The sequence below is a fragment of the Mastomys coucha genome, unplaced genomic scaffold, assembly GCF_008632895.1.
Source record: "Mastomys coucha isolate ucsf_1 unplaced genomic scaffold, UCSF_Mcou_1 pScaffold21, whole genome shotgun sequence".
NCBI lineage: Eukaryota > Metazoa > Chordata > Mammalia > Rodentia > Muridae > Mastomys > Mastomys coucha.
Window position 1 is genome coordinate 176,502,199 of NW_022196904.1, and position 13,656 is coordinate 176,515,854.

Sequence of the window (13,656 nt, forward strand, 5' to 3'; positions counted from 1 at the left end):
GCATCCTTGCCCATCACCGCATTCCTACAGGGCATGGCAAAGTGGGGCATGCATTAACAACGCCAGAGATATTCTAAAACAACCCAAGACCTCAGAGGATGCCCTGCCAGACCCCAGCACACAGACAGGTACTTACCCTGATATTAACACTGGCTGGTGTAGGTTCTAGACTCAGCCACACTGACTGCTAGCCAGAGGTTCAATGATACCAGAGATGGGACTAGTCTGGTCCTTAAGCCTTTCTGGAACCTTCTCTTCATTTGTCTCCCTAGACCATATGAGAGCCAGTGTTGGCTTCCATAGTTAGTCCTCAGGGCTCCCAAATATCTACCTCCATTTCCCTCCATAGACTCATCAGCATCCTTAGGAGCCCTCAGGGGCCACTCCGACTCCAGCTCAGGTCTCAGTTGTGCCTGTCAGCCTGCAGCATATGGTTAGGGCCAGCTCCCTCACCCTGGCCCCTTCTGAGTTCAAGTTGTCCTGGAAGCCAGAAGCCCTCTGCCTCCACCTGTCCTTGGCCCCATCAGAACAGACATTATTTTGCTGCCCCTCAACATAAGCCCTCTGTTGCTCTTGTTCCTGACACAAGAATTTCCTCCAAATCCCCACACTGCCTTCTGTGACCCACTTAGAATCCCAACTCCACGGACCTAAAATAGAAAGCACTCAATGCAAGCTTTTCACTTCCTGCTACTGCTGAATAAAGCTTGCCTCTCAGAAAAAAAGAGACAGAGCCACCAACTAAAGTAACAGTTGCCCACCTATCTGAAATGTTTAACCACCATTCATTCATTTGTCCAGCTAACACAACTGTTTCCTACTTGCCCCCAGTGATATCAGTTCATGTGAGTCTCTCCTAGTATGTGACTAGTGTGTGTGTGTGTGTGTGTGTGTGTGTGTGTGTGTGAGAGAGAGAGAGAGAGAGAGAGAGAGAGAGAGAGAGAGAGAGAGATGATCTGGGGCATTGATCTAGCTCCATCAATAGCTGATTGTTTTTACACGTGACTCGGTTGCATCCCTCAAATCTCCGCCCTTCTGCACCGTTTGCATGACAAGCAGCCAGAGGCCTCAGTGGGGAGAGGTCGCTCACCTCTGACCAGGATATAATTGGAAAAAGAAGGTCATTGCCGCCTTTGCTTCTGGGGCAGATCGGCTTCGTTCCATTTGTGTCACAAGCTCTTGCCAGCACAGATTCTCAATGACATGGAGACAATGGCTGTGCCCCACCATGGAGCCCATAGAGATGTGCTCAATGTGACACAAATATACCACAGGCCCACACTCACTCTCATCAGGGCAGGCATGTACACTGTCACACACACACAATAGGTGCTGTCAGTAAACACGGAGGACATTGATGACACATAGGACGATGGGTGCCCAGTGACATCCAGACAGAGAGGATGCACAAAGAGGAGCATGAAGCAGTGTTTATCCAATGACACAGATACCCAATATTCACACATTTGTGACATGGGCATATTCACAAGGGCAAATTCCCAGGGCTGAGCTACCACATTTAAAGGAAAAAAACAAACGGACAAACAAACAAAAACCCAACACATCATAATGGTTCTCTTTAGGTAACAGCCACTTGGGGATGTATCAGAATTAAATGGGGGGAGCTCTGACAAAGTACATGTTCCCAGAAACCCCTGCTGGCACATACACGCCTCTTACAGTTAAGGTCTATGAGTAAATCTATTTGTGTTAAAGGAGCCTCGTCAACAGAGGCTGGGAACCACGGATGTGCTTCTACCATCAGGCTTCTCCTATCCGGATGGTACAGCTTGTTGGCAGGGGTGTTCTTCTCACAGTCCAGGAAGAGTCAGGTTCCAGGCTGAGGAAAAAGAAAGGCGTCATATGTCAGGGACCAAGAGGTTAGGTGCTCAGACAATTCCCAGGGACCGAAGGAGTTAAAACTGGGCTTCATGCCATTGATCCTTAGCAACCTTGGCTGGACTGGTTAGCTCCTTATTCAGGCGTTGAAGGACCCCTCTCGTGGGTTCATTTCCTGGATTCCATATACCCCTGTCAGGATGTGAAGGCCCAAACGCCATACCCAGGCTGAGCTAACAGTAACCATTGGCTAGCCCCAGGCTCTGTGACAGTCTTTGGGCAATAAACTGCTCCAGGATCCGAGGGAAACCGGCCCAAAACTAGCGAACGTCAAAGGCTCCTCCTATTCCTGGGCAGGGGCGCCACCCTACCCCCACCCCAGCTGCACCCTAAGGCCTCTGGGAGAGGGCAGAGGACGTGGCATTGGAAGCGACAGGTCACAGCCTCGACGAGGATGCACGGAGATCCCCTTGGCGACCAACAGGGTCGCGCCGCCCCCTGGCGGTTCCACGACACAGTTGAGGTCGGAGAAGCCAGCGGCTTGGGGGTCGCTCAGCTCAGAGACCGGTTCCTCCTTCCCCGGTTCTAGGGGTCGAAGGATGCTAAAGCGATGCCCCCTCGAGGACCGCCTGTACTGTCCTTCCCTTCGACCCTCCCCTGTCCCTTCTCTTTTTCCTCTCCCCCTCCTTCCCTCTCCATCTCCACTCTTCTTCCTTCCTCCTCTCCTCTCCCTCCCTCCCCGCCGTCCTTCGCCCACCCCTCCCGCCCCCGCCGGGCAGCGCCTCGGTGCGCCAGCTTGGCAGTTAGCCCATTAGATCTCGTACTATTGATCCGCTTCTGAGCCGAAGCTGACAGTGCCCCCCTTCCCCTCCCCACTCCCCGTCCCCATTCCCTTCGGCCCCCTCTCTTCTCCTCTCCCTCCCATCTCCAGGCAGTCCTGGCCTGAGATCACCCCCAACACCCCCTCTCCCGCGCCCCCCCCCCCAGCGGGCTGTGCCGAAGTCTCGCCCTCACGAAGGACAGGAACAAATGTAATTAAAGCGATCTGCAAGGGGGGTACGTCCTAGCAAGCGCGCGCGAGCGGGGGTCCCAGCGGCCCGCGCGGGGCCCGCCACCTCCTTTCCTGCCCGTCCCTTCCTCGCGCAACCCCCCGGCCCCCCGGAGCGGGAGCATTTGGGTTGAGCGGCGCCTGTCCTATAAATCCACATATAATTCTCGCCTTTCCTGTTCAGCTAAGGAAAATAAACGTGTAAGGCTGTTTCTGGGAGCCCAGCTCGGGGACCGCTCTAAATTCTCCTCTTATTGAGTCGAGGCTGGAAATCATTCAGCTCGGCGGCGCGCCCCAGATCCCCCCTCCCCCCTCCCAGGTCGCTGGGGTCCGGGCCCGCGCCTGCCGCGCACACGCACGCGCGCACACGGAAGGCAGGCGCTGGGTATATAAATATCTCCAGCTCTCCCCATAGCCGGGCAGATTTATTCCGCTGCCAAGCCTGCAGAAAATTGACTTGTTCATGGAGGCGGCTATTGACACATCACCGGGGGGAGGGTTAGGGGAGAAAGCAGTGGAGCCGGCGCCCCTCCATTATACGTTAATGTAATCAGCAGTGTGCGAAATGACTGCGCGGAAAATAGCATCACTGACATTTATATTAGAGGATATTGATGGCAGGAGCTGTGACCGCATCACTCTGCCTCCCGTTTCCACGGATTGACACAGGAGCCTCTTGTTGGCTCCATCCACGCTTGCCTCCCCTCCGCCCTCCCCCTCCTTCCCTTCTCTCTTCCTCTCTCCACCCACTGTGTCTCTCCAGTTCTCCCCCTCTCTGCGTCTTACCCCCACCCTGCTTGTTCCCTCTTCTGATCATTCATTTTCCAAATAATTCTTGAGTACCTACTGGGTGCCCCCCTCAAGGGTCTTTGCTCATGAATTTGCCTGGGTTTATCCCTCTCTCCCCCCACCCTCTGCTTTTGCCCTCTCTCTCCCCCGCCTCCCCAGCTCAGCCTCCCCTCCCCCCTCTGCCTTGGCTCGATGGCTGGACCGCTGCTGTCACAGCAGATAGATAATTGAAAAATGGTCCTCACCTTTGCAGCCAGCAGGAGTGGTTCAGGCGGTAACCGCCGGGGTTACCTACTCCATCTCTCAGGCCTGGCTCCAAAAGAGATTCTGAGGAAATTGGATTTTACATGGATTTTATTCGGGCAGCGGCTTTAGTGTATATAAATACAGGCAAGGACGCCTTGGCGGGAAGAATGAGTGAGACCAGATGTTCTGCTCTACCTACACCACCTCCAGGTTCAGAGAAGGCAGGCAGGCCTAGGGCTCTGCTCTGGGTCCCAGACCTGAACATCCGTGCACTACCCGTCATTATTAGGGACAGAAAGAGGTTAATGCCTCTCTGCAGCCCCTCCAAGGCTGTCTTGAGAATACAAGTGTCTTTGTCAGGGCTTTGCAAGGCGCGATACTGAGAAGAAAGAAAGGAAAAAAGGCCGGAGAAGTTTGAAGGCTAATTCTCTCAGGAAATATTTATGGAAACTTTACCTCTGAGTGTTGTTTTGGGGTACAAGAGTAAGTGGGTTAGGCATAGCTGTTGCCCTGCAGTCTGCTTAGGACATTATGGGAGCTCAGGCTAGAGGGGGGAAAAAAAGGCCAGGGGTGGGGAAAAAAAAGTGATGTTAAGATTTCTTCTTTAGGACCTGATCAGGAGGGGAGCTTGGAAAAAGAAGGGAGGGAACGGAGAATGCTGGGAGACAGGCATGCCCTCCGGTGTATTCTGGCTGCAGAACATCCAAGAGCACTTAGTTGAATCTGTAGGCTAGCTCACATCCGAGGTGGGCGTCTCTGGAGGGCTAACATGATTCACTATCAAGAATCCAAACACAGGGTGGGGAGAGGACCCGAGTGAGGAGTGCTTTGGGGGAGATCTAACTGGGAGGCAGGAGGACAGGTAGGAACATCAGAAGAAACCAAACATGTGAGACCATCCACATGTAAAGGGAAGATATTTACTTAGGTTTACAGTTTTTGGACAATCCAGTTCGTGATCAACTAGCTCTGCCGTTTTCAGCCCCAAGGCAAGACAGAAAATTATGACAGGCGTGTGTGACAAAGCAAAAGTCACTCCCTTCATAGTCGGTAAGCAAGAGAAAGAAATAAGTCCTGGAGGACAATGCTTGTCCAGCATGCAGAAGGCTCTGGGTTCAATTCCAAGGAAGAGTGAAACAAAGCGGGTCAGGTGAGAAGAAAGGAGGGGAGAGGATGGAAGGTTAGAGGGAAAAAAGAAAACCAAATCTCTTTTGTAGTCAAGACCCCCCCCCCCACCTCAGTTCCACTGGATATCGTATCTCCTGGGACTAGATCTTTAGTAGAAGCTGTGGGCGTGGGCGGAGGAGGGGTGAGGCGGGGGAGGGGGCAGCGGTGGAGCGGGGTGTATGTGCTTAGAGAGGATTCCCCAGCACCTAAAGCCTCAGTTGCAGTCACCAGCAGGGTTTTTTTCCCACATGTTGCCTGATTTCTGATATGAATCCAAGAAAAAGGGATCATTGCTGATATTAAGAAGAGGAGAGATTGCTTGCTTGAGCTCTTGACTGAAGGGGCTGGAATTGAGTGGGGGACCCTGACACAGACTGCTCACTGAAAAGCTCCTCCGGAGCACAGGACAGACAGCAGCTGTCTTACTCACCATAGCTACATCACTGAAAGCTGGACCGACTGCCACCCCCCTCCCACCCCCGAGCAACACCCCCCCCAAGCCCCCTGTTCTCTGCCGCATCGTTATGTTGTTACATCATCAGCTTTGGGGCAGGACAGGTGCAGGATGGATCATAGCCATCCTCCCAGCTGCTCCCACACATCCCAGGCACTCCCAGATGGCATCCTGGGAACTCCAGTCCAGCTGTATGATGGGAGTAGTCTGGGGTAACTAGACTCCTTCTCTGAACTCTCCCCACCTGATCCTTGTCAGCGTTTTCCTCCTCCTCTAAAGATTACATCCATCTGCCAGCTCCCCGCAAAGGAGTTCCTTTTCAGCTGTGCAGGAGCTGGGCCTTCATTACCTGTGCCTCCCTCAGCCTCTGCCCTCAGACAACCACAGGGAAGCATACACTTACTCGCTGGCCCCCCAAACCACTGTTTCTATTTTCTCTTCCTGTGACTCATTTGACATAAGGACCCTAAGATTCCAATTTAGGAGGCTGAATGTTTGTGCCCCTCTAAAATCCTTGTTGAAATTTAACCTTCACTACAATAAACAGTATTAAGAGATGTCTGTAAGGGATGACTAGGTTGTAAGAACCTGCCTTCATTAGTAGAATTAGTGTCAGGGGCCAGAGAGATGGCTCAGTGGTTAACAGCACTGAGTTCAATCCCTAGCACCCACATGGGGGCTCACAACCATCTGTAATGAAATCCGATTCCCTTCTCTGCTGTGCATGAAAAGAGAGCACTCATGTACATAAAAGAAAGAAATCGAAAAAATAAAATGAATGTCCTTATAAAGGGCTGGGAGGAAGTCAGGCGGTGGTGGCACACACCTTTAATTCCAGCACTTGGAAGGCAGAGCCAGGTGGATCTTTGAGTTTGCGGCCAGTCTAGTCTACATAGTGAGTTCCAGGACAGCCAGAGCTATACAAAGAAACCATGTCTTGAAAACAAAAACAAAAGCTGGGCAGTGGTGGCACACGCCTTTAATCCCAGCACTTGGGAGGCAGAGGCAGGTGGATTTCTGAGTTCGAGGCCAGCCTGGTTTACAGAGTGAGTTCCAGGACAGCCAGGGCTACACAGAGAAACCCTGTCTCCAAAGACCAAAAACCAAAAACTGAAAACAAACAAACAAACAAAAACAAAACAGAAACAAAACAAAATACCAAAAGGGGGCTTGGGGGAGCCTTTTTGTCTATACCCCACTATATGAGGATCCAGCAAGTTGTACCATCTATGAAACAAGTAGCCTTGACCAGACCCCAAGTCTTCTGCTAGCCTTGAAAAATATGGGGAATAATTTATAGTTATTTACATTTTGTTATGGCAGCAGGAGCAGACTAAGACTTCTCTAACAGGCTGGGGCTGAAAGCATAGTACACATGCACTGAGTGTGTGCACATGTGCCCACACTAGGGCCCTGCACATCTACGACACAGGGGCTATCACTTTTAAAGTAATTTTGGTTTTTCTGTGTCAGTCAAGTTAGGAAACTCAGGGTTGGGGCTGTAAGTTAGTTACCAGAGGGCTTGGCTAACATATATGAAGACCTAGGTTAGATACTAACACAAGTGCACACTTGCTAATCTGAGGGGAAGGCAGGAGATCAGAAGTGCAAGGATATCTTTGGGTGCACAGTGCTTTCAAGGTCACCCTGGACTACATGAAATCCTGTCTCCAAAATAAATAAATTAGGAACTCAACATTTTAGAGGGGAAAGAGTAGCAAGAGAAGTAGTGGTTCCACAGAGCAGGGTTACGTCCCACTCCTCCAGGCCTTATGAAGACAGACTACGAGGACGTGATTCAGGATCATCTGCCCAACAAGCTATCAGATGATTTGGGGAATGGGCTTTGGAAAGAGCTGTAAGCGGAGAAACACGAAGCCAGCCATTCACAGAGGCTCGGAGCCCCTCTCTTCCCTTCCCCTGCTAGAGAGGACCGCTGGAGACCGGGTTCAGAGGATAAGGGACCCATGGAAGCAACTGTGCTGTTTCTTAAGATGAAGGAAAGCTGCCAGGAGCTGGGAGGTCGAAGGAAGGTCTGGATAAAGATCCAAGCTTTACAGAGAAACACTCCTAGCCTTGGCATCAGCCTTGGCACCAAGGGTGCTGTCAGCTCTTTCATTGTGATTGGCACTTAGCCTCTCTGCTTTTAGCTTCCTCGCCTGGAAAGTGAAAATATTACATTCCAGTTCTAATTGCTTCATAGCCCTGGCTGCCCTGGAACTTGCTCTGTAGACCAGGCAGTCCTTGAACTGAGAGATCCACCTGCCTCTGCCTCCCAAGTTCCAGGACTAAAGGCATGAGCCACCACTGCCTGGCCAGTTCTAATTTCTACAGTGTTTGGAGAGTTGGACTTGGGAAGGAGTAAAGCTACTTCGGGGCTGAACATTCAGACTTCTGAGATGGATAAAGAGAATTAATTGTACTGAAAGTGAGCGAGGCCTGAAATCCCTCAAGGGACACTTGGAGTCTAGGGACTGCTGTGACCAGGACGAGTGCTGTGACCAGGACAAGTGCAGAGCATAAGTCAGCCCAGCTACGGGACTGAAGAAAGGCAGGATAGATCACCAAGCAATGCCACCTAAACTGTCCCTGCCCTGGGATCCAGCAGCAAAGCCCAGGAGTGGTGGGTAGAAACCCCAGTTAGTAAGGCAGCTGTCAGTCGATCACTACGGCAGGAAATCTGGGCGCTCTTAAGGTCTGGGCTTGGGCAAGGACTGTGAGACAGGAAGTGAGGCTCTGAGCTCCTTTCCTCCAGTTCCTTAGTAAGTCGGCCTGCTTGAGAGCACTAAGGACTTTTAGAGTGGAGGAAGAAGCTGGGCACCCCTGGTGGTAGGGTTGTGTTTATCAGGGTCAACACCTCTTGAGACTTGTTAGAGGAACTGGGTACAGAGTATGAAGCAGTGGAAGGAGCCAAGGGAGGAGTAGTGAGAGTAATGGAGACACCCCACCCCCATCTTGACTTGCCAAGATGAAGCAGAACAAGCCAGTAGGGAGACTTGGAGCGGAAAATCGCCTTGGAGGGAAAGGACTAGAAGCCCAGAGTCATGGGCAGCCAGAAGGCAGCAGCCCGGGGAAGGGAGGTGAAGAGAGAACAGATCCCTTTCCAAGGATGTGCCTTGGCCCCTGACCAAGTGAAAGGGGCAGATTTTCTGTCTTGTCCCAAGCCCCTGCATCTGCCACCTTGTTTACCTCATGTCTATTTATAGTCACCGGCTCCAAGCCTGGTATGGGACTCTGCGATTTATATGACTATAAACTTCCAAAGGGCACTGAGAGCTGGCAAGGCAAAGATAGGGACAGAGGCAGGCCTCCCGCGGTCAACACGCGTACCCTCCCACCTACTCTGACCTTAAATGCTACCAAAGGACAAGCGGTTCTAAGATCAGACCTAGAACACCAAGCCAGGGGCAGGAAGCTGGCTGCCCCTTTGCTGGTTTGACCCTTCTTCCCCTGAGTTCTGGAGTGAGCTCTAGTCTGATCTCTTCACACACTTGGGAGCATGTGGGGACTTCTGTGTGACAGAGTGGTTTCACCAGACGGTGACTGAGTCTGAGCGACTCAGGACTTCAGAGGAGGAAGTGGAAATGAAGACCTGCAGCCCAGGCTCCGCCTGCCCCACCCACTGACCAACCATTCTCTTGGCCTCCTTCTCCAAGCCTTTGGAGGCCTGAGCTGGCTCACCCCTCACTCAGATCAGGGAATGGTTAAGGCCTGACTACAGAATTCTGAGAGCAGCTCCTTGCCCAGTCTTCCCCCACCCCAATCAGGAGGCAGCCCTGCTCAGCCCCTGGCAGACTTAATATGTCTCCCTCTTTATGCTCGCCCACTCTCCTGCTTCTCAAGTGGTTTTAGACTTTGAACGGGTGTCAATTCTCCCTGTCCAATCAATATCAACCTCCCACTGTGCATTCCACCCTCCAACCCCACCTTCCACGGGTCCCTACTCCAGGATCTGTCATATAAGCATTAAGGCTGGGAATATCTCAGCTGTCTGTCTGTCTCTGTCTGTCTTGTCTGTCTCTCTGTGTGGTGTGACAAAAATATAGATAAAATGTTATTTCTGGATGTGTCTGTGTCCCCGGTGTTCCCGGGGAATGTTCACTTTTGGTCATTAGGATTCTAGAAGGAAGATCTGCGGTCACTCAGGTGAGGGGGCAGCATCCAATCCACTGAAGGCCTGGATAGAACAAAGAGCAGAAGATCAAGCTCTGCCTGTCCTCCTGCCCTGGGATGTGGCATTGCTGGTTCTCGGGCTTTCAAACTCCCACCAAGACTCCCACCCATCATTCAACCCTCTGGTTCTCAGGACTGAGACTATGCCATCAGCTCTATGGTGACAGCTCCCAGCGACGGATCTTGGTACTTCTCAGCTTCCATGATCTGTGAGCCAATCCTTCACACTAATAAATCAATGCCTCTCTCCTTCCCTTTCCTTCCTCCTGCCCTCTCATCTCAATCATGTCTGCTTCTCTGGAGGTCCTTAATTCTGTGTCTGAACTCGGGATGAATTCCAGCAGCTGGGTGGAGAAGCTGGTACGATGAAGAGAAAGGAAGGTGCATCAGACTTGAAGGTTAGAGCTCCCTTCCTGCCCTCTCCAGGGGGAGGCAGCAGAGGACCATGGGAACTGCCCCTATCCAGCTATTAATTAGCACGAGGTTCCTTCAGGTCCTCTACCCACTGTGGAGCCCATATGGAGGCACGTGTGTGGGCTGAAGTTTTCACACTTGCAGCCCATTTCTCTGATGCAAAGATACCTTGGGAAAGCTGGCCTGTTTTCAACTTAGTCTCCTGCCCCCTTTGTTCATTCCTGGACAGTGGGTTCTTTCATAAACAAACAAACAAAAACAAAACAAAACACACTTTTGTCTGCAGCTCCTTCTGTTCTTTATACTTCTCAGCTCTCAGTCACCACCGTGGGGCCTTTGTGACATCAGCCTGGATAGGGCCAGTCTGGCTGGTTTAGTTTCTCTGAGCCCCCTGGGTCATCACTATGATGGCTACTTTTAGGCAGAACATACCCCGTCTTCTCTAGGGAGTTGTACTTCCTGGTGTCTCTTCTTCTTCACTCCTGTCCAAACACCTGGCAGACTCACTTCCTTGGGTGCAGGAACTGGGTTTGGCCCTGGAGATGCCCAGGAGGACAGTCCTGTATTTGGGAGTCAGTCAGCATTGGGCAGTGATGATGCGGAGGACCTAAATGCCTCAGCCTAGAAACCACCCCCTCTCCAGGGCAGTACTGGTCCCTCAGTCTTATTGGAAATTGGCCTTGGGAAGATCAAAGACAGGTGGAGGAGGAAGGTTAGGAGAGAAGAGGACATGGGCAGGGAATCATCTCAGTTGTTGACATAGTTAAGGACCTAAAAGGCTGCGAAGTTAAGACTCTGGGACAGAGATCATCTCCTGTACAAGGCTGGGGTGGGGTAGGGACAGGTGGCCTTGGTTTGAGGCCAAGAGGAAAGTAAGAATGATCAAGTTTTAGGGAGCGGGGGAGGAACTTTGACCTCTAACCCCGGGCAGAGTGGTCAGGACTGTGGCTCTGACCTTGGCTTATCTACGAAGCCAAGTCAACTCTACGTTGAAACCTCAGCAGACCAGAATCCTATGCCAGCCAGTTTCCAACATAAGCACCAGAAAGGCAGCTGGGGACATGGGAGTGGACTGACCTAACCTCTCGCACTGAGTCACCTGTCATTTGTTCAAGATTCCAAGGCAGAAAGTAGGCAGACAGCTCCTCAGTCATGTGGCCTAGCACTATTTCACAGATAAAGAGAAATGTGGAGAAGGCCTGTAGTCCCTGCAGCTGCCACCACCTCATCCACCAGCCTCGTTCTCAGACTCACTCTGACTTCTCCATGGAGCTCCCAGCTGATCTGCCGGCCTGCTTGCCCCAAAAGTTTGTCAGAGATTGGAGCTCACTGTGCATTTTGCTCTATGTTCAATCCTGCCAGGGCTATATGACAGGCTGGGAATCCCCCTCCTTTACCCAGACTGGGGCTTCTGGGGGGTGGGGCGGGGCTCCGTTGCTTTCCATTACAATGCCTTTTCACTGTGCCTCTCTCTGCCTGTCTGTCTTTCTCCTTCTGCCACTGTCCCCACTCTTTTTACCCCCTCCTGGAACTGCGGAGATGGATCTCTGAAGCTTCATGTTTCTGGGGTAATTGAGTTGTGCTCCTTGGTCATGCTGGGGAGGAGGCAGTGGCAGCCCATTGGTCCGACCCTCCCCCCAGCTCACTTAGCCCCGCCCACCATGATCCAGCAGCGGGCGGGGAGTGACAGGGTGCTTCCTCTTCCCCAGCCCAGCTGCTTTCTCCAGCTCCCCGTCTCCCCCTTTCCCCCCCTTCCTGCTCCATCCCCTGCACAAATCACATGGTGACAGCGCCATCCAACCTTTGGGGAAGGGTTTGTAAATGTGTCTTCCTTAGCTCTGATCTCCAAATTGTTCCTTTTATTGCATTTGTCACGGTGAAGATTAAAGTCCCTGGGTGGCCTGCACTACAAATCACAGAGTCTGCTCTGGGAGCAGCTGCAGGTTGGGAACCGTTGGAAGGGTCTGAGCCCTGTTCCAGGTTGTACACACTCACACATTTCCTGTGTGCAGTGTGGACTCATACCTAAGAACAGAAAGCTGGGCCCCGGCATTGCCATTCTGAACCGTTTGTTCCCTCTGTAACAAATGGCGACGTCTTCCTCCAGGCTGTCTTCCAGGATCCCTCTATCCACTAGAGGTTGGGGGATAATTCAGTGATAGAGTTCTGGACTGGTGTGTTGGAGGTCGTGGGCTCAGTTCCTAGTGCCGCAAGAAAAGGGAGCCAAGGTGAGCCTCTCCCGTTCGTTCTCTCCTGGATGTTGCTCTTCACATTGGTCTTTCTCTTCCATCAGGCGTGAGGGAAAGCTCTGCTTGCTGCAGAGATATTTGGCTCTCTTAATGGGTCAAGGATAGCCCAACAGCCAAACTCCCTGTGTCTGAGCCCCATAGACACAGCTGGCCAGGCCTTGGCCGCAGCTCCCCCATCCTTTCTTTCTCATCCTGGACACAACTGGATGCAGGGGAGACACAGCTGAGAAGCCCAGAGGACAAAAGCTCCCTTGTACAAGCACAAAACAAAACAAAACAAAACAAAACAAAACAAAAAAAACCGGTCCATTTCCTACCCTTATGAGGTGGGCTTCCTGTCTGTCACTCATGTACATTCATAACATTCAAATTTATGCCGTAATCTCCGCCGCTCCATATGTATGAGCCTTTGATGGGTGTTTGGGTTTATGGGATGCACCCAGCCCTCCGCTCCCTCACCCACCCACCGCCTCTAACCACTGCAAAGACGCTCGTACATAATTGACATCGGCAGATTCTTTCATTATACAAGATTTAGCATCTGCTCGGGGATCGCTCGCTCCTCACTCACTATAGATGACTTTTCCCTGCGTTTCCTATTATCAATTCAAATTAGCCCCATCTCCCCACCACCAGTGCAGCGTTTACACTTGACAGTGAGGAAACAGCAAGGCTGTAATGGGCTTCTCAATTATTTAGGCCCAGTTAGGCCAGGACCCAGAAGGCCTCAACAAGGGTGTGTGCTGCGATGAGGTCATCGGGAGAAGCTAGGGCAATCACTGCTGGATTTCTCCTTGACCTCCCGATAACCTTCACACCTCTTCCCTTGGGGACTCCCTAGTATTTGGGTCCACAAGGTCCCTAACTGTCCCAACACTCCCCAGCAATACCATCAGGTGTATACACTCAGTAGGAGCACCAAATGAGCTACCAACATCAACCAGAGATGCAGGAATCTTTCTTGCCAGTTGAGCCACCCCCTCTTCTTATGAAGCTTTTTTGTTTTGTTTTGTTTTTTTGGTTTTTCAAGACAGGGTTTCTCTGTATATCCCTAGATGTCCTGGAACTCTGTAGACCAGGCTGGCCTCAAACTTAGAAATCTGCCTGCCTCTGCCTCCCAAGTGCTGGGATTAAAGGTGTGTGCCACCACCGCCCAGCTATGAAGTATTTCTTTAAGGCTTGGTGAAGATAAGAAGTGGTTCCCCAGGACCTCAGAGATCAGTGAAAGGTATTGAAACCAAGCTCTGGAATGCCAGGAAGAGACACAGAAACAGGAA

General features: G+C 51.7%; 1 long non-coding RNA gene across 1 annotated transcript; it reads right to left on the reverse strand.

The window, feature by feature from the left end:
• Positions 1-1,412: 1,412 nt before the first annotated feature.
• On the reverse strand, positions 1,413-2,249 carry LOC116101256. The gene is made up of 2 exons (XR_004122827.1): positions 1,953-2,249; positions 1,413-1,840 (listed from the first exon to the last, which is right to left on the reverse strand). It is a non-coding gene; the product is annotated as an uncharacterized LOC116101256 (long non-coding RNA).
• Between the last annotated feature and the right edge of the window lie 11,407 nt (positions 2,250-13,656).